Source organism: Trachypithecus francoisi, unplaced genomic scaffold, assembly GCF_009764315.1.
Source record: "Trachypithecus francoisi isolate TF-2019V2 unplaced genomic scaffold, Tfra_2.0 Lachesis_group17, whole genome shotgun sequence".
NCBI classification, from domain to species: domain Eukaryota; kingdom Metazoa; phylum Chordata; class Mammalia; order Primates; family Cercopithecidae; genus Trachypithecus; species Trachypithecus francoisi.
Genome location: NW_022681462.1, coordinates 91,685,467 through 91,706,156, shown reverse-complemented (window position 1 = coordinate 91,706,156; position 20,690 = coordinate 91,685,467). Strand labels below are relative to the sequence as shown.

The 20,690-nt window shown below is 38.0% G+C and overlaps 1 pseudogene; it reads right to left on the bottom strand.

Moving 5' to 3' along the window:
* The window catches only part of LOC117062869, a 41,256-nt pseudogene extending 23,703 nt beyond the window's left edge, over nucleotides 1–17,553 (bottom strand).
* Between the last annotated feature and the right edge of the window lie 3,137 nt (nucleotides 17,554–20,690).

Sequence of the window (20,690 nt, the reverse complement as noted above, 5' to 3'; positions counted from 1 at the left end):
GCTCTAGGCTGAGATGTGGGCCTAGTGAGGCTTGTGTCAGTTGCTGCTGCTTAACCCTGACACAGCTCATTCCCCTATTGTAACTTGCCCCTGTGCTTTCCTGGTAGCCTTCTGACCACCTTTATTCCACAGTGTCTTCCCACTCCAGACCACTGCCTGCCACTTTTCTGGACTGGGTGCATCTTTGGCTTATGGCTCCATGTAGTATCTTAACCCACTTGCTTGGGTTCCTGCCATTGACACAGCTGCTGTCACTATTAGTTCTCGGCAGGGCAAGGGACCACTCTTTTCTGCTTCTCTTTACTACTTCAGGATCTCTACTTTACTTTAGGTTCTTACTCTTCTCTACTTTAGGTTCTTGCCGTCAAGGAAGATTGCCCAGCTGTCTGTGTTGGTTTAAGCTGTTCAGATATTTTCTCAGGTAACACCCACCATGTGGCACTATTGCTACCCTCCAATCTTCAGGCCTTGTCACCAAGCCTGGCTCATTACAACAGATTTCTTCTTCCCTCAGGGTAAATTCTCCACATAACGATCCCTATTTCTTCTCAAAATGTCACTCCACTGGGTTACTCCCACCCAATTTACCAGATGTGCTTATAGCTATGCTGGAACCCGAATCTTGGCACTGTTAGTTCTTTAGCAAGGAGGCTATTCAGCATCTGCTTCAACAGTGATTAACAGGAGTGAGGAAGTCATGTAATTCATATGCACATTTCCTCTTATTTCAAAACATGTCATTTTTATTGCAGAGATTGTAGAAAATGCAGTAAAAAAATAAGATGACAAATATCACTAGTAATTTTTCCACCCAGAGATAAATAAAGTTAATGTTTGCTGAATGTCATTTATATTTATTATGTGCCCTGTGCCTGGCATTGTGCTAAGCACAGCAATGAAAACAAAGCAAAATACTCTCTGCCAGGGCTTATGGGAGTATACCACGTACACTATAATGGAGCCTCTGCTCTCCCTCATGCTGTTATTTCATAAAGCCTATTTTTTTTTTTAATTCTTTACTGAAGATGACAGAGTTTTCTGACATTTTTCTCGTGGTTTCTGAATTAAATCACATTCAGGCACATGCCTTTCTCAGAATTTTCCAGATGCCTTTCATTCCCCTGCATTGCAGCATTTTTCTCCTATACGTCATTTTTCTCCCTTCTTTATTTGTTCTCAGTGACTCAGCTAACTGTCATCCTCAGTATTTGTCAACAAATAGAACCTTTAGCTCTTTTCTGCCCACTTATGTGCTGTTAGAGTCTTTCCCTCGTATCTGCTCTTGGTGCAGATGACCTCTTACCCCACATACTACAGGACTCAGCTTCCAGTCGTTATTAGCTTAGTGCCCTATGCTTTGTGGAGCTGGTAGCCTTCCCTGCCCCAGTGACTGGTGCACCACCCTCTTGAATTATTGGAAAATGCAGGTGTCTATGGTACACATCTCAATTATACTGTTCTCAGGCTGTTTTCAGTCTACATAAAAGATTTTCTTTGTGGAGCCTGTTTCTCCCAGTACGCAAGGTGCCCCAGCTGGTGCCCCTGTGCTCCAAAAGTTGCTGCATACAGATGTGGAAAGGACAGCAGAAGCTGCGACCTCATGAATCAGCACCCAAGGGGCAGATGGGCAGCTGCTCAGCTTTCAGATTGGTTTGGACAATGGAGAACCTTTGAATTTGGGGCTAGATATTGGGAGAAGTAAAAGTGCTTTTCTTTCTTTAGATACTATCTGTTTCATAAAAGAAAGTCCGGGTTCTTACCTATCTGGTTCTAAACTCATTAGGGTTCATAGAAATTTCTCCCATTTCTAATATTAGGTTGTCAGTCCATCTGTTCATCCTAATAGTCTCTGCTGTTATTTTCAGTTTCTTCTTTCCTTTGTCTTTATTCATATTTGATTGGAAGTTAGGAGGAGCTTCCCTATTTCACTGAAGGTGCTAGACTAATCTTCACAACTATCATGATAGTTGCATTATTGAACACCTATGTGCCTGATACTTTTCTTGCTGCTTTACGTATGTTATTGAGGTGCTAGACTAATCTTCACAACTATCATGATAGTTGCATTATTGAACACCTATGTGCCTGATACTTTTCTTGCTGCTTTACGTATGTTATTGCTTTGATTCCAACCCTATGAGGTAGCTGTTATTATCTCCATCTTACAGATAAAGAATACAAAGCCAAGAGGTTATTAAAAATTTGCTCAAAAGACACTGAACTTGTAAGGTGCACAGGCTAGCTTCAAACCTAGGACTGTTATACTAAAACTCTTGACATTTCCCCAGTCTCTTAATATCTTTAAGGTTAATTATATTGTGTTATTTTGGAACACTTGTCTAAAAATGAATTTTATGCAAAACTTCCATCGATATCTGCAATAGCTGTACTGCAGGTAAAGGATGAGAACAGTCTGGCACTTAATGCGATTTAGCATCTTCCCTCCCTTCCTCTCTCTCTCTCTTTTCTTTCCTTTCTTTTTCCATTCTTCTTTCTTTCTTCCCTTCCTCTCTCCCTCCCTTCCTCCGTACCTCTCTCTCTCCCTTTCTCCCTCCCTCTCTCCCTCCTTCCTTCCTTCCCCTTTCTTCCTTCATTCCTTCCTTTCTTCCTCCCTTCTTTCTTTTTATTTCTTTTTCCTTTATTCTTCCTTTTACCCTCTCACCCTGCTTCATCTTTTTACTCCAGGCTCTCATGCTACAGTGAGTTCAAGACCCAATAATGCCTACTTTTTATATGTGTTACATGTATAAAATTCCTAGCACAATGAGGTTGATTGGAAATAAGTGAGATTGAAAGAGTTGATGTAAGTGGCTTCTCTGCCATCTCAAAATGGAGTGTAGACTTATTCACAATCAGGAATAATTAACTGATGGCATTTTCATGTGCTGGTCAGAAAAGAGAGACAGGTTACCTGCAAGAGGAAGCAGGGCAGTGACAAAACTTTTAAACACAGTAGCTGAGCTCTCTGATGGGGCTGGTTGGTGCCCTACAAGAGCAACAGTGGGATGTATGCTACACTCAGGATGAACATTTAGGCCGCTCCCATCTTTCAAGGCATGATGAAACTGATTCCCCCAGCAATGGCCCTGACAGGTGGGCTGAGAAGGTGTGAGATTACTCAGACTCTAGTCCTTCCGTCCATATTTAAATGTGTGGTTGATGAAGCCCGTAAACTTAAGTCACAAATATAAAAACTACCTATCTTCTTCATGAACTCATTAATATTATATTTTTTATTAGTAATTCACTGATTTTAAAGCATATAAATAGCAGTGCCTATTTTGGGCTAAAGACTGTCTTTAAATTAAATATTTTAGATCCAATGATGAAGCTTATCTTTGCACTTGAGCAAGCAATGTCAGACAAAGAAAAAATTGTTTACTGATTTGTACATGAATGTTTCCCCAAATGGGCCTTTACATTTGTTCATGTTCTTAATATTTACACATCTGCAGTGAAGTCAGCTCCCCAGGTTATCCCATTTCTGCATAAATATATCCATATGATTCACCTCACCTGGATTGTCTATATGCACAAATACATGGGTAGATAGATTATCATATTACATATTCACAAAGTTTGATCTACAACCCATCACTATATGATGAATGTCCACTGCTTGCCTTGGCTGAGCAGATTGGGGTCTGTCTACACATTAATTTATAGTGACAACTCACAAGAGTTCCCTTAGTGAATATGTCATTTATTTGCACCACAAGGAAATCAGATTGTCAGACCTGATAGCTGGAATGTATAACAATATCTGTCAAAAATCTGAAGCTACTGCCCTCAAAGAGACCTTGCAGAAAAACAAAGGCATTTAATCCTAGTGGCCACTAGGCAAATAGAAGAGTTTTAGAGAGTGTAGAGTGTTTCAGACAGAAGTTCTGTGCTTCATGGATGAGCTTAGAGATGGCACAGTCTGTGACACTTAAACGCTACCAATATCCTAGGGATTAAAACTTTCTTTCCCTTTTCAAATAGCTTTGTTGGGACATGATTCACATACCACAAAATTCATTCACTTAAAGTGTACAGTATACAGTTCAAGGAGTTATGTATCCACAAACACTATCTAAATTTTTGTTCATTATGTTTTGTGTTTTGATTATTGTTTTGTGATTCTTAGGATTTCCTATTATGAAAACCCGTCATACAAAAATAGAGGAAATTTTGCTGCTTCCTTTCAAATCTGAATGACATTTTTTTCTTTCCTTGTTTAATTTCCCTGGTTAAAATTTCCAGTGCAATATTGAATAGAAGTGGTGAGAGCAGTAATGCTAATCTTGTTCCCGCATTTAGAGGAAAAGAATTATCTTTTATCATTAAGGGTGATTTTATCCGTGGGTTTTTCATAGATACGCTTTATCAGGTTAAGAAATTTCACTTTGATTCCTAGTTTGCTAAATGCTTTTATCACAAAAGAGTGTTGGAATTTGTCAAATTCTTTTATCAAGATGATTGTATGACTTTTATCCTTTACTCTGTTGAAATAATATTACATTAAATGATTTTTTAATGTTAAACTAACTGTATTCCTGGGATAAATGCTATTTGGTCATGATTTTATAAACTTTTCTATATGCTTCTGGATTCAATCTGTTAGTATTACTCGAATATTTCTCTATCTATTTTATATTATAAGAGTTATTGGGGCCGGGTGCAGTGGCTCATGCCTGTAATCCCAGCACTTCGGGAGGCCGAGGCTGGCGGATCACCTGAGGTCAAGAGTTCGAGATCAGCCTGACCAACATGGAGAAATTCCATCTCTACTAAAAATACAAAAATTAGCTGGGCATGGTGGCACATGCCTGTAATCTCAGCTACTTAGGAGGCTGAGGCAGGAGAATCACTTGAACCCAGGAAGCAGAGGTCGTGGTGAGCTGAGATCAAGACTTTGCACTCCAGTCTGGGGAATAAGAGCGAAACTCTGTCTCAAAAAAAAAAAAAAAAAAAAAAAAGAGTTATTGGTTCGTAGTTTTCTTGGGATGTCTTCATCTGCTTTTGTTATCAGGTATACTGGCCTCATAGAATGTTTGGGATGTGTCACTTCCTCCTATTTTTTGGAAGAGTTTGTGAAGGGTTAGTGTTAGTTCTTTAAACATTTGACAGAATGATCTAGTAAAGCCACCTGGTCCTAGGCTTTTCTTTGTGGAAAATCTTTTGATTACTAATTTAATGTCTTTATTCATTGTAGGTATTTCCAGATTAACTATTCCTTTTTCAGTTAGTTTCAGTAGTTTTTGTCTATCTAGAATTAAAACAAAAATTACCCATTATATAATTTGTTGACACAAATACTATGACAGTACTATGACAGTTGTTCATAGTATTTTCCTATAGTTTTTTTTTTTCCTGTAAGGTTTGTAGTAATGTTCCATCTTTCATTCATGATTTTAGTAATTGGAGTCTTCTATAACTTTTTACTGATCAGTGTAGCAAAAAATTTGTATTTTGCAACTTAAAAAAAACTTGATTTTATTGATTTTTTTCTATTGATTTTCTATTATAAATTTCATTTATTTCCACTTTAATCTTTATTATTCCTTTTCTTCTACTTTGAATTTCGTTTACTTTTTTTCTAGTTTCTTACGTTGGAAGATTAGGTTATAGATTTGTGATTTTTCTGTTTTTAATATAGGAATTTAAAAGTATACATTTCCCTCTGAACACTGCTTTAGCTGCATCTTGTAAATTCTGATATATTGTTGCGTTCTTTTTTTTTAATTGTTGAAGTGATTTTTAAATTTTCCTTATGAATATTGCTTTGATCACTGTTTTATTAGCAGCTTGTTGTTTAATTTCTAAATATCTGTGAATTTCCCTGTCTTTTTTGAGACAGAGTCTTGCTGTCACCCAGACTGGAGTACAGTGGCGTGATCTCGGCTCACTGCAAGCTCCACCTCCCAAGGTCATTTAGTTTTAATTTAATTTCACTGTGATTAGAGAACTTATTTTGTATGATGTCAACACTTTTCAATGTATTGAGGCTTGTTTTATGGCTTAGCATAAGGTCTATTCTGCAGCCCCAGAGCTGCCCCAGAGAAGAGTGTGTATTCTGCTGCTCTGATGGAGAGTCTATTAGATCTTGTTGGTTTATAGTGTTGGTAAAATTTTCTGTATCTTGTTTTGCTTCTTTTACATTGTTGTATACATTATTAAAGGGGGATATTAAAACTCCTCAACCATTATTATTGAATTGTCTATTTCTCCTTCCAATTCTGTCAGTTTTTGTTTCATGTATTTTTTATGTCTGCTCTCGGGTGCATGCGGAAGCTCTCCCTTGGGTTTTATTTGTTTATTTTTCCACAAAATACTCTATGATTTAGTTATCAGAGAAGATCATAGTTTAGAAGACAGAGTAAGAGGTAAAATGTTTCACTGAAGTCATACTTTGTGTTAGGCATTGTGTTTACATATCTGTAGATACATTGTCTTAGGAAATACTATAGAAAATCCTTTGCTATCAGTATTATTGCCTCATTTCAAAATGATAATATGAAGTTTTTCAGCAGGTAGTAAGATCCACTAAAAAATTTGCGAGCATATTAACAAATACAGAGCATAATAAAAAAAAATTGTAATACTTTTGTCTGACTAACACACTATTGGTAAGCTCCCAGAGGCAAGAAATTATTTCACATCATCTTTTCCCACTAGCACTACTAAACCTCAAGTCTGAGCAAATAAGAATTTGCCAGTTATTTATAGCATTCAAAGCACAGTATTCTTATTAACTTCATATAACTCTCATAAAACAATACAAGGACACAGTGGCCTGGTAAAAACAAGAGCTTTTGGATTAACTAAACTTATGAGAATTTTAACTCTTGCTAACTATTAGTTGTACAATCTTGGGCAAGTTCAATATCTACTTTAAGCTTCAAATTTCTCATCACTGAAATGGAGAAAATTATAACTAAATCTTTGCAGGGGGAATTAATGTAAATCTTTTATAATGCAATCATAATAATTACAGAAGTTAGAAATGGTTTGAGTTACTACAGAACCTTTTAAAAATGATTAGTTGAAACTGTTTAAAGCTCTTGCTTTATCTGATTGAAATGTATTGATAAAGTTCGGTAAATTAGCTTTCATGTATTTATCAGTTAATCCATTTATTTTTGCAAATGCACATTGATTTATTCAAGAACTGTTGAGAAAAATCATAGAGGTAGTATAGTTTGCTTTTGTTTCTTAACCGATCTTTCATTTTTAAATTATCCATTTAATTAATTTCTGCACTGTCTATTTCCTTCCTTTCTACTTTGGCTTTTCTTTTCTTTTCTTTTTCTACTTTCTTAAGATGCAATATGAGATACTGATTTCGTATGTTCCTTCTTTTCTTTAAATTTTTTTTTAAGTTTTTGTGGATTCATAGCAGGTGTATATGTTTATGGGTTACAGGAGATACTTTGATACAGGGAGAGATGGTATAGTTTGTGTTTGAAGGAAATTCATTAGATATTCACGGAAATAAAATAATATTTCATGTGGGAGATCATGTTAGAAAGAGCATGGAACTTGAAGGGGCCTTCAGTGTTACAAAACCTGCAAGAAAGTCTTTAGAAGTTTGAGAATAAAATGTGAGGGACATTATCTGAAACAAGGACAAATAATTGGCAAAACTGGACCCTAAAAGATATTTTCTTCTACACTTTATGTTCAGGCATAGAGGGATCTACTGGGAACATGTACAAAAGATAGTGACCAGGTTAGGCTTGTATTTTAGAACAGGGGTCCCCAGTTAAGAACTGGGCTGCCCAGCAGGAGGAGAGCAGTAGGCAAGAGAAGTTTCATCTGCATTTACAGGTGCTCCCCATCACTCACATTACTGCCTGAGCTCCACCTCCTGTTAGATCAGTGGCAGCATTAGACTCTCATAGGAGTATGAACCCTATTGTGAACTGTACATGTGAGGGATCTAGGTTGCCTGCTCCTTATGAGATTATGAGAATCTAAACCCTAATGATCTCAGGTGGAGCCAAGGCAGTGATGTTAGTGATGGGGAGTGGCTGCAAATACAGATTAACATTAGCAGAAAGGTTTGACTGCACAGAGACTATACTAAATCAATTGTTTGCAGACCCATATCGAAATCCTGTCAATGAGTGGCAAACAACAAGCTGCATCTGGTGGCAAGCTTTATAGTGGCAAGTGAGTTGATGTACTTCAATTGCACAGTTGCATCTGATGGAAGGCTTTAAGTCAGAATTCGACACTTATTTTAGCCCATGCATGGCCCGCCCATTATTTTACTTACCACTTTCACCCGTGCCTCTTTCCTGTACTGAGCACTTGTCTCAGTCACAGTTTTGGTAAGCCCACCAGCTAACCCTAGCCAAAATGAGTTTTAAAAAAAGTCACTGGAGAGCTTCTTTGAAAAGGGGAAAAGACCCAGTGATGAGACTGCAGAAGACTCTAAAACTGCCAACAAAAGAAAACCTGCATGATATGGTTAGACTTGTGTCCCCACCCAAATCTCATCTTGAATTGCAATCCTCATAATCCCCACAGGCCAAGGGAGAGACCAGGTGGAGGTAATTGAATCAGGGGGGTGGTTTCCCCTATGCTGTTCTTGTGTTAGTGAGTGAGTTCTCATGAGATTTGATGGTCTTATAAGAGGTTCCCCCCACTCTTCACTGGGCATTTCTCCTTTCTGCTGCCCTGAGAAGAAGGGATCTTACTTCCCCTTTGCCTTCTATCCTGATTGTAAGTTTCCTGAGACCTCCCCAGCCATGTGGAACTATGAGTCAATCAAACCACTTTTCTTTATAAATTATCCAGTCTTGGGAAGTTCTTTATAGCTGTATGAAAATGGACTAACATGCTGCATTTGGAAGAAAATACCAAGAGTCTACTTAAATTATGGGTTCATTGCGACTGGTGATTCACATTCTCTAATCCTGCTTTGTATAATATGTGGTGACTGGCTATGCAACGAAACTATGAAACCTTCAAAACTGCTTCACCACATGGAGACCAAGCATTCTCATTAAAAGACAAGCCTTTAGTGTTTAAAAAAACAAAAAAATGTGAATATGAAGAACAGAACCAATTATTGAAGACCATCACTTCATCAAATGTATCTGCACCGAATGCCTCATTCTTAGTGGTTAACTGCATTGCTAAAGCGAAGAATCCCTTTACTATTAGTGAGGAGTTGATCCTTCCTGCTACTAAGGACATTTGTCATAAACTTTTAGGAGTGGCTGCAGTTCAGAAGGTGGCATGTGTTCCTCATTGCTAGCACCATAACCAGATGAACTGATGAAGTAGCAAAGGATGTTTAGGCACAATTATTAGAGGATTAATGAGTCACTGTGGTACGTGATCCAGGTTGACAAGTCTACTGATGTTGACAACAAGACAACAACGCTTGTTTTTATGTCATATATTTTTCAGGAGGATGCATGAGGATATGTTATGTGCACTTTCATTGCCAACCAACATCACAGCTGAAGAACTATTCAAGTGTTTGAGTGATTACATATCAGGAAAACAGAACTGGTTATTCTGTGCTGGTAAATGCACGGACAGAACGGCTGCGAAGATTGAATGGCTTTCTGATTTCACTACTCGCGTCAAAGAGTTAGCGTCTGAGTGTGAGCTTCTGCACTGTGTTATCCACAGAGAAATGCTGGCTTGCTGAAAAATGTCACTTGAACTTAACAACATTTGGCACGATGTGATTAAAAAAATTATCAACCACATTAAAGTGCATGCCCTTAACTCACATCTGTTTGCGCAACTCTGTGAGGAGATGGACGCAGAGCACACACGTCTTCTCTTATACACAGGATTGAAATGGCTTTCTAAAGTATATCGCTGGCCACAGATTTTGAGTTACAAGAACTGCTCCAGAGATTTCTCTTAGAAAACGTGTCATCACCGGCAGCAGATTTCAGTGACACAGAATGGGTCACAAAACTTCCTGACTTGTGTGACATATTCAACCTGCTCAACAAACTCAATCTGTCCCTGCAAGGAAGAATGACAACTGTATTCAAATTGGCAGATAAAGTGGTCACATTAAAAACCAAACTGGAATTATGAGGGCGACAAGTGAACAATGGGATCTTTGACATGTTTCAAACATTAGAAGAGATTTTGAAAGAGACTGAGCCAGGGTCTTCTTTCTTCCAGCTGGTGCATGATCACCTCTCTTAGCTTTCAAAAGAGTTTGAGCATTACTTCCCAACCAGAAAAGACCCCTGAACTGGGAAGGAATGGATCCCACAACCCATTTGTGAATAAGCCAGGTGAATTGACTTTGTCCGTGCTAGAAGAGGATCAACTGCTAGAGATTGCAAATGATGGTGGCCTTAAACACATGTTAGAGACAACTTCAAATCTCCATACATTCTGGATTAAAGTCAAGGTGGAATATCCTGAGATTGCCACAAAAGTACTGAAAAACCTGCTCCATTTCCAACATCCTATGTTTGTGAAGCAGGGTTTTCTGTAGTGACAGCAACCAAAATGAGATTATGTAGTAAGTTAAACATAAGCCACACACTTTGAGTGTCCCCGTCTCCCATCATCCATTATTATTACCATGTAATAATAGTAGAAATAAAGTGCACATTAAATGTAATGTGCTTGAATCATCCCGAAAACATCCCCACCCCCACCCCGGTTCATGGAAAAATTGTCTTCCATGAAACCAGTCCCCGGTGCCACAAAAGAGTTGGGGACTGCTGTTTTAGAAGAGCAACCAGAACTATATACTTAATTAGTTAATTCATAGTCATACTCATAGAACTCAAGATAATGAATGAATTTTTCGCAGGAGAAAGCCTAATTAGGAATCACAATTGCAATAGGAACTTGTACTGGGGAAGCCACTACTGGGTGAACCTCCAAAGAATGCTTACATAACAGATAAGCACGCAACCTAGAAACAACCAATATATAAGGAAAACCAAAAATATGAAAGCGAGCGCACAAACTCAGTACACGAAAAAGCTTACCCTTGAAGAAAAAAAGGTAATAGATGAATAGTACATTACAGTGAAACTTAGCATCAGAGAGAATGAGAAACCATAACCCTGAAATACATATAGAGGTTAAAACAAATAAGAGTGACTTATGATAAAGATCCAATTGGAGACTTTGAAAATGAAAACGCAATTGTAGAAAATGATACATATGTATATAACAAAATGATAAAATAAAGCTTAATTTATTTAGCTTTACTGCTTAATAATAAAGCTTAATAATAAATTAGCTTAATTGCCTAATGGTGACTAATGAAGAGCAAATTAGTGAACTGGAATACTGAGTTGCATCATCCTTCTAAGGTATGACATAAAGAAATAAAGAGATGAAAATAATGACCAGTTGTCATTTAGAAATTGAATTATGCTTTTCATATTGTAAAGGTGCTTCTTTTCTATTTTCGTATGGTTATATTTATTGCTTTTTTACTTTTTAATGGAATATGAGTCACAGGAAAGTTTTCCCCACTCCTATGCTATACAAGAATTAATTGGTGTTTTTTAAAGTATTTTCATGGCTTTAATTTTTATATTTAATCTCTGATCCATGCATGATTTACTTCTGTATGATGTAAGAAACATATGGTTATCCAGTTTTTCCAACATTATTTATTGTTTTCTTTCTCTTTCCTTTTTTTTTTATTTATATATAGACTCTTGCTCTGTTATCTAGGCTTGAATGCAGTGGCTCCATCTTGGCTCACTGCAACCTCTGCCTCCTGGGCTCAAGTGATCCTCCCACCTCAGCTTCTCAAGTAGCTGGGACTGCAGGCTTGTGCCACCACACACGGCTAATTTTTGTATTTTTTGTAGAGTTGGGGTCTCACTATGTTGCCCAGGCTGGTCTCAAATTTCTGATCTTAATGGAGCCACTTGCCATGGCCTCCCAAAGTACTGGGATTTCAGGTGTGAGCCACCACGCCCAGCCTCCAACATTATTAAAACCTCAATCTCTTCCACATTGATTTGAGATGGTGATTTTATTAGTAGTAAATTTAAAAAGAGAAACTAAAAGGTAGTAAAATAACAAAGGCATGCAATTTAGGAATAAATGCCAAATTGACAGAGCAGACTTCTCAACAGCAACAGGAGATGCAAGAAAATGAATAAATAATACTTTTGAACTGCTGAGAGAAATACATTTTCAACTTAAAAAATTTTACCCAGCTAATTAAATACTCAAGAATAAGGGATAAATACACACATCGTTGGACAAATAAAAACACTCACAAATGAAGCAGATCATAAAAAAGAAAATAAAACTAACAAAGAAAGCCAAAACTTCAGAAAAATGGTGAAGGAAAAAAATCAAAATCATGTGAATTAAAAAGCATGTGGGCCGAGCACAGTGGCTCACACCTGTGATCCCAGCACTACTCTAGTCTGGGTGACAGAGCTAGACTCCGTCAAAAAAAAAGCATTGTGTTCGTGTAGAACAGTAATGATAACTAAATATAAAAATAATAAAGAAGGTAGAATTAATACACTAAAATAAAAATAACTTGTATGAGAGATGTGTACAACTACGTTCCATATACTCTTGGGGAAAAAAGTTAAACGATTAATTCATTTTAGGCTTTTAAAAGTTGATATGTTGAAACTTTAAAAATACCAAATTTTAAAGAACTACATAATGGATAGAACTAAGAAATGGAAATATGCCAATAAATGCATAATTTCCAAATCAAAAGTTGCAAAAAATAACACAAAAATATCACTCCAAAACAGTACAAAAATTAGGAAAAATGAAAGCAGAAGAAGTAGTATAAATAGGAAGTAGAAGGCAGGAGTTAATGATGATAAAAGGAGAAAGTAATACAGTGGTCAACAGTGAAAATATAAAAGTGATTTACAAAACAAAAATACTAGGCCTTTTAAAAAGACAGAGAAACAAAGCTCTGTTGATTGATTTTGAAAAAGAGGTACTAATAAATAATATTGAGTTAAAAAGAAGTATATAAATTTACAAAAGTTGAGATTAAAATGATAAAGGAATACATGATAAAATGAATAATTTTCTTGAACATATTGTTACCAGTAGTGACTCAAGAAGAGGTAGACAATAGGAATTGACCAGCAAACATTTAACACATTGAAATAATGATATATCTCTCACCCAGAAAATGAGTTCTGTATTATGCACAAGATAATGTTATTAACGCTTCAAAAAAAAAAATAATCTCTTGTGTACGTACTTTCCCCCCAAGAATAGGTGTGCTTTATGTAAGTTTACTATCAACATCTGACAAAGCAATAAAGCAAAAGGAAAATTATAGCTTAATCATTCTGAAGAACATAAATATAACAAGAATATGTGTTGACAGAAAGACCAAGTGTATTACAGGAACGTAAAGATTATCCAGTTCCAGAATATCTGTCAAAAAGAAAAAGAAACAGCACATGCTTATCTCAACAGATATGGAAAAATTATTTTTATAAATACTTATGTTTAAACAATGGCTCTGAAAATATAAGGATATTTCTGTTATCAGATGAAAGATATCCAACAAAATGCACAGAGAAAAATACTTAGTGATAAAATTTTGAAAGCATTTCCATTAACATTAGGGAAATATTTGCCAACATTTGTTGCAACTATTCAACACTGTTCGAGAGGTTATAAACACTGTGCAGAAGAAATAAGATTAAGGATTAAATAGAAAGAGAAAAAATTGTTACTTGCCAAATTTTCTATACAGAAAATTCACAATTTTACAGACAAAATGCTACACTTAAATAGGAATTTTCAGCTAGTTTTCTAAATAAAAGATTAATAGCAAAAGTTTATTAGCATTTTTGCATTTATAATAACTAATGTAAAATGCTACTCAACACCACAAAGCCATGAATAAGCCTCTCATTAATTAATAAACAATAAAATTTCAGCTTGGTAAAATGACTTTCTAAAATTTATACTCAAAAATGGAAGGAAAAACAGGCTTATTCTAAGACAATTTTCAAAATGGACAATAATACTAGAATACTTGTTACAATAGCATGATGATACTTATCTTAAAAGGATAGTCCCTAAAACTGTGTGTTTTTGGCAAAAGGCTGAACAAATAAGCCGAAGGAACAGAGTCAAGAAACCAACCCACACCTGCATAGGAATTTGTATGTTACAGAGTTTAGTTATGGAAAAAAAAAAAAGGGGAAGCACAGGTAATTCAATAAATACAAGTTTTGGAACACCAGCATTATCAAAGTCTACTGTAAATTGTCCCTTCTTTGAATCTTTAAAAAAAGTCATTCTGTATCTCACAGATTAATAGTTGGTTGTAGTTTTTCACCCATGTATCTATCATCATTCTAGGAGTTTATTTTCTAATAAACTGGGATGTATATAGTAAATATAGATCCAAGTGGATATGGCATCTGAAAGGGGTTTAAAGTCAGAACATGTGCTTAAGTTTTGTTCCTGTTTCTCACAATTTCCATGGGCCGTGGGCTTCTTATTTCAAAAATGGGAACAGAAATGTTTGCCTTCTGTATTGATAGATGTGAAGCAAAAATGATCAAATGAATGTGAAAATATTCTATAAATATGAAACTCTACATGTGTTAATTATTTGTTGCTGTACTATTTTCAAAGCCTAGGATATAACAGATGCCAAGCATGATGCAGATGGCCAACAGGGCTGGCTTCATGGGCATTTGAACTGTGTGGTCAACTGAACATGCATGTGAGCAGAGGAGTTATAAGCAATATGCACATCCCCTGTTCCTTGCCAGCCATTTCTATATAGTGTTCACAATGTCTCATAGATGTAGTACTCCAGGGACCCAGGATGCATGAGAGACTCAGAGAACTGCAAGGGAGATTTGTTATGTGTAAAACAGTGACAAAGATGGAAAGGGCAAGATTTCACATTCCATAGTTCCTTTTTCTTTAGTCCTTTCTTACTCATCTGAAGGTAGAGAGTGTTGGTAGAATGTGTGTGTATCACAAAGTGAAATATAAACTGTTGAGTTGCTTTTGCACAGCATTTCCACTGTTCTAGTAAGAACAAAATACATATGTATGTACAAGCTGTGAAATACAAACTGTAACTTTGGTGATTCTACATGAGTTAAGTGCTCTTATATTTGCATTTTAAACTGGCATTGCACAAAATCAGGATAAAGGTAAAATTCACTCTAAGAATTTATTTTTTGATTTTTTTTAACCCAGAATGTCATTAAATACCAAATATAAAGCCCTGTGGCAAGTCGAGAGACTGTGGAAGAAAGGAAAATACTTCACATTTTAACGGCGTTAAAGGACTTTTTTCCTTCATTTTCACAAGAGACACTGCAATTTCATTTTGCACTGGGTCCCACAAATTATATGCCCTATGCAATGACTGATCAAATTGCTCTGTGAAACACACATTGGCTGATGTATGCGTATATACTCCCCCCAACCACTAATATCAAGTTAAAGAAGTAAAATGTGAGACCGATCGCTTGTTTTGAAAACTACAGACTTTTCTAATAAGAGTAGGATTCTAAAAACTTCCTAGAAATGGTTTCAACTCACCTTAATAATTTAAATTAAATATTAGTCAACATTTGCAGTGACATTGCTTAAAGAACTAAAATAACCAATTTGCTTCTCTTAGGCCCAATTTTTAAAACACTCCAAGGAGTTTTTGGAGCATGATCCAATGGAAGCTTCCTCAAGACCACAGCTTCCACTCTGTTTTCTTTTCTTTTTGATTTATTTATTTTTGAGACAGACTCTCGTTCTGTTGCCCAGGCTGTAGTACAGTAGCACCATCTCAGCTCACCACAACCTCCCACTCCTGGGTTCAAGCAATTCTCCTGCCTCAGCCTCCTGAGTAGCTGGGATTGCAGGTGTACGCCACTGTACCCAGGTAATTTTTGTATTTTTTCTAGTAGAGAGGGGTTTTCACCATGTTGGCCGGACTGGTCTTGAACTCGTGACATCAGGTGATCTGCCCGCCTCAGCTTCCCAAAGTGCTGTGATTGCAGGCATGTGCCACTGCACCCAGCCTTCCTCCCCATTTTCTAGGCAATTTGCACACAAGAAACAAGGGCGCAGAGATTTATTCATAAGCTTCATCTTGACTTTAGGCCTGTGTGCTAAGAAGACAATTAGACAATTTCTGAGCTATATCCTCAGAAACAGGAGAAAAGGACAGGGAATCTATCAGGAAGATATAAAGCAAGAAATTCCAGAACGTTGGTGGAAAGAATTTGGTAGGAATTCTTGAATCTCTGCATACTCCATCAGTTTATTTTATTTTTTAATTATTTTTAATTATTTTTTTTTTTTTGTAAAAATGGTTGAGGGGTGGGGGGATTCACTTTGTTGCCAAGCTGGTCTCACACCCCTGGGCTCAAGCAATCCTCTCCTCTCAGCCTCCCAAACTGCTAGGATTACAGGTGAACTTTCTTCCTTCCTTCCTTTCTCTTTCTTTCTTTTATTAGTTCTTTTTAAAAATATTTTGTTTGTTCTCTCTTCAATCATTGTCAGTCAAGTCACCAAAATGAGAGTTAAGGGTGTGCTTGCCATAAGGAATAATAACTCCCAGACTTGGGAGGGGAGAAACCTCACCAGAGAGTGGGCATGGCAGCTGCGGTAGATGAGAGAGGAAGTGTGAATCAGGCATCTCTGCACTGAAGGCAATGAGTCTACTCCTCTGGGGCCAGAGACTGGTCTTTCTAGCCCTGCAACCCATGTCCGCAAGTCTCGTTGCCTGGAATGGAGAAGATATGAAGGAAATGTGAGTGAATACTCCTGCAACTTCCGCTGCACCAATCCTCTACATGATTCTGACACTGCTCCTAACAAGGATAAGCAGATGGAGGCTGGGAACACACTTCCTTAGGTGTTTAATTTATTCCTAATAACTATGCTGCATCGTTCTTGAACAAAAATCAATTTCTTTTCTGTTCATGTCAAAACTCTCATACTCCCCTCAGTGTCTTAAAATCACTGGTGCAGAAATTTCACATCAAGATCTCATTTTGTATCGAGAAACCAAATTGCATAAAAGCATTTCTGCTCCTTCAACATGAATTTTTATGAATTTTCTGGTATGTAAAATTTTTCACGTTAAAGATCTATCATAACTAAGACCAAAGTTTAGGCTAATGACTTAGACACTCTTATTAAGCTAAAAAGATGTAAGCATTTAACTGCAAATAAGTAGATTTTAGACGTATTTTTCAGAAAGTAAATCTTATTTCAAAACCTGTTGTGACTAAAGTAGACATAACTTTGGTTGAAAAATTAGCCTATTATTGGTTTGACAGAAATAATAAAAATAACACTGAAGTAGAAGTAAATAGTAATGTAACTAATTTAAACCCTATGAAATTGGGATAGAAAGATCTATTCTGAGTTTTATCTGAGGGATCATTAACCAGTTCATTGCAGTAGGAGAGAGAAAAGGGGGAGGATCTGGGGTTGGTACCTAACATTGCCCCCTGACCATTGGTGTTAGAGGGATGCCAGTTCAGTACAGCTTGGGGTAGTAACTGCTTACCTCATCTGGATGGAATATGTTTCCAGATTATGCTGGTGATGGTCAAGGGAAGTAGACATGTTCTGAGGTCACACGCAGAAATGAGAGAACCATTTATGTAGCAGTGAAATTGGGACAAGTGACAAAGTCATACCTTGATCTGTCTGTAGACAGCAACACTCCAGGCTCTGAGTTAGCATTTTAGCCCTAGAGATTAAATCACTGGCTTGGGAACAGGTTCACAAGAAGAGCACAGGCTGCAGTATAAACTAGACTAAAATGAGGCAGGTCATCCAGAAAAACATGTGGGCCCAATAAAACAAGATTGTGGTTGCTTATCAGACCTGGCACAAAGTGGGTCTTGAATAAGGTCACAGCCCACTCACTAGGTGTGTAATCAAGGTCAAGGACAGACTAGACAGTATAGATTTGGTGTTAGGTTGTATATTTAATTGTGAGGTTGAAATCGATAAGTTATTTGGTTTGAAAATGGTTTGGAGGCTGGGAAAAACTTGAGAAGGAGAGCCTCATGGCTAGGAGCCAAGCAGAACCTGCGCTGGGCAGGAACCTGTTGCAATAGTCCTGGTTAGAGACAGTTATGAAGCTTTGACTTTGTGAGTAATCTAATACTAAATTCATCAGCCTAACTGTATTATTCTGGTATATTTTGTAATAAGGAAGAAAATAAAATATCTCTGAAGATATGAGGGCCCTGGATGACTGATTGTTTCAGTTCTGTTAATTCCACCCCCTAATGGAAAGGAGTGGATTCTGGCCTGAGGAACATGTGTGCACACAAAGGTGGGTGTCTCATTTGAGGTATCTATGACTGGTTTTAGTTACTCTCCAATCTTAAAATACCAGGCTGTATCAGGGAGGGTTCTTTAGAGGGACAGAACTAATGGAAAACATACATACACATAAAGGGAAGTTTATTAAGTATTAACTCACAGGATCATAAGGTCCCACAATACCTGCAGGCTGAGGAGTAAGGACAGCCAGTCCAAATTCCAAAACTGAAGAACTTGGAGACTTTTAGTTTACCTATAGGCTGCTTGTACTAACCAGCTCAATTAGCCCCTCTACCTTATCACAAAGACAGAGGGCTTTTTGTATCTTAGACTCTTGCCATGGTGTACTGAAAGAATTGGATCACACGTGGGCTTGGAGAGTGAGTACAAAGGCAGGCAGAAAGTGGCTACCTAGGTTTTTAATAATAGACACACGGAGGCCCAGGAAAGAGAGAGGAGATACAGATATTCCCAGGGTGGACCTGTTAACTGCTAAAGATATGGCAAGAACAGTTATCTCTTTTCTAAAAGTTTATCCGCTCCCATACAAGGTTTAATTTCTTTCACCAGAGTGAAACAGCTTGGAATAAAATGTTGTTAGTGTATGTTACTTCTTGTCTCTATAATCTTTGGCACTAAATTCTTTCCTTGTATAATACACATGTTTAACCCATGCATACTTAACCTTATAAAACTTGATTTTCCTCTCACGCTTAGAAACAACCAAACTCCAAATGGTCAGGCAACCAGAGCCTCAGACGATGGCTCCCCTTTTCTAGGAACCCTTAGAGAGACCTCTGGGAGGAATCTGACTGCTGTTTTTCCCCCCAAAACAATGCCCCCTGTCAGCAGAAAGCAGCTAATACTGGTCATCTTCCATATTCTGATGGCAGTTAGATGTACCTCTTCAGTGGGGCAGAATGATATGGGAGTGCTGGGAAGGGAAGAGCATGTCCCATTAAATGACACAGAAGAGGGGGAAGGGAGGTGCTGAGTAGAGGAGGGTGTGGTCCCTGGTTATGGCTCCCTCCCCGCTGATGTAGGTGAGGACAGGCACTCCTGCTTTCTTGCCCAAATGTTGCATTTTCCAAGACCACCCAGGCCCACCATGCCCCCATCCTGGGCCTATAAAAACCTGAGACCCTAGTGGGCAGACAAACAGGCAGCCGGACTTCAAGAGTACATCAGTGGAAGAAGACATAAGTGGCTAGTCATCAAGAGGATGTCGAGAGGAACATGCTTTAAGAAGAGCACACTGATAGGCACTGGCACCCCAGCAGGCCATTGACTGGCAGGATGAGGTGGAGTTTGGCTGGGCCAGTTGGAGGAGAGCCGGGAATGCTGAGCAGCCCAATTCCATGGGAAAACCATCTCCTTTCTGGCTCCCCCATTGGCTAAGAGCTACTTCTACTCAATAAAACTTTACACTCACTCTCCAAGCCCACGTGTGATCCAATTCTTCCAGTACACCAAGGTAAGAATCCAGGATACCGAAAGCCCTCTGTCCTTGTGACAATGTAGAGGGTCTAATGGAGCTGGTTAACACAATTAGCCTGTAGGTAAACTAAAAGAGCAGGCTGTAACACAGGCCCTCTGGGGCTTCAGGAGCTGTAAACATTCACCCCTAGAAACTATCATGGGGTTGGAGCCCCACAGCCTGCCTGTCTGTATGCTCTCCTAGATGTGTGAGCAGCAGGCCACTGAAGATGCAAGTCATACTCCCATCACATGCTCTGTGAGGGGGACAAGGAAACCTTTCCTATTTCAGTACATTCAGGTTCCACTAACGCTCAGTAACAAACCAAGAGCTGTCTCTCAAAAGAAGAATAGTTACCTGCAGAAGATGGCAGGGCCTTGCTCCAAAATCCTACAGGTCTCTGCTGTGATTCACTTATGGGGGCCTGCCAAAAGCTCCAAACAGCATTGCTATCTGCCACTGACACCTCAAGCACCATTGAATCTGCTGGGTTGTATGGCCCAAGTAGCAGAGCAGCTTGCACAGCAGCTTGGACCTATTGCAGAGCCTTCTCCAGTTCTGGTCTCCGCTCAAAACTGGCAGCCTTTTGGGTCACTCAGTGACCCAATGGGCTGGAGTAACATACCCAAATAAGGAATGCATTGCCTCCAAAATTGAAATATGCTCACTAGGTGTTGTACCTCTTTCTTGGTTATAGGAGGGGCCAAATGCAGCAACTTATCCTTTATCTTAGAAGGACTACCTCAACAGACCCTACACCACTGGACCCATAGAAATTTTACTGAGGTAGAAGATCCCTGAATTTTAGTTGTATTTATTTCCCATCCTCTTGCACACAAATGTCCTACCAAGAAGTCCATTGTGTTTGCTACTTCTTGCTCACTGGACCCAATCAGCATAGCGTCATCAATGTAATGGACCCATGTGATACCTTGCAGAAGTGAAAAGC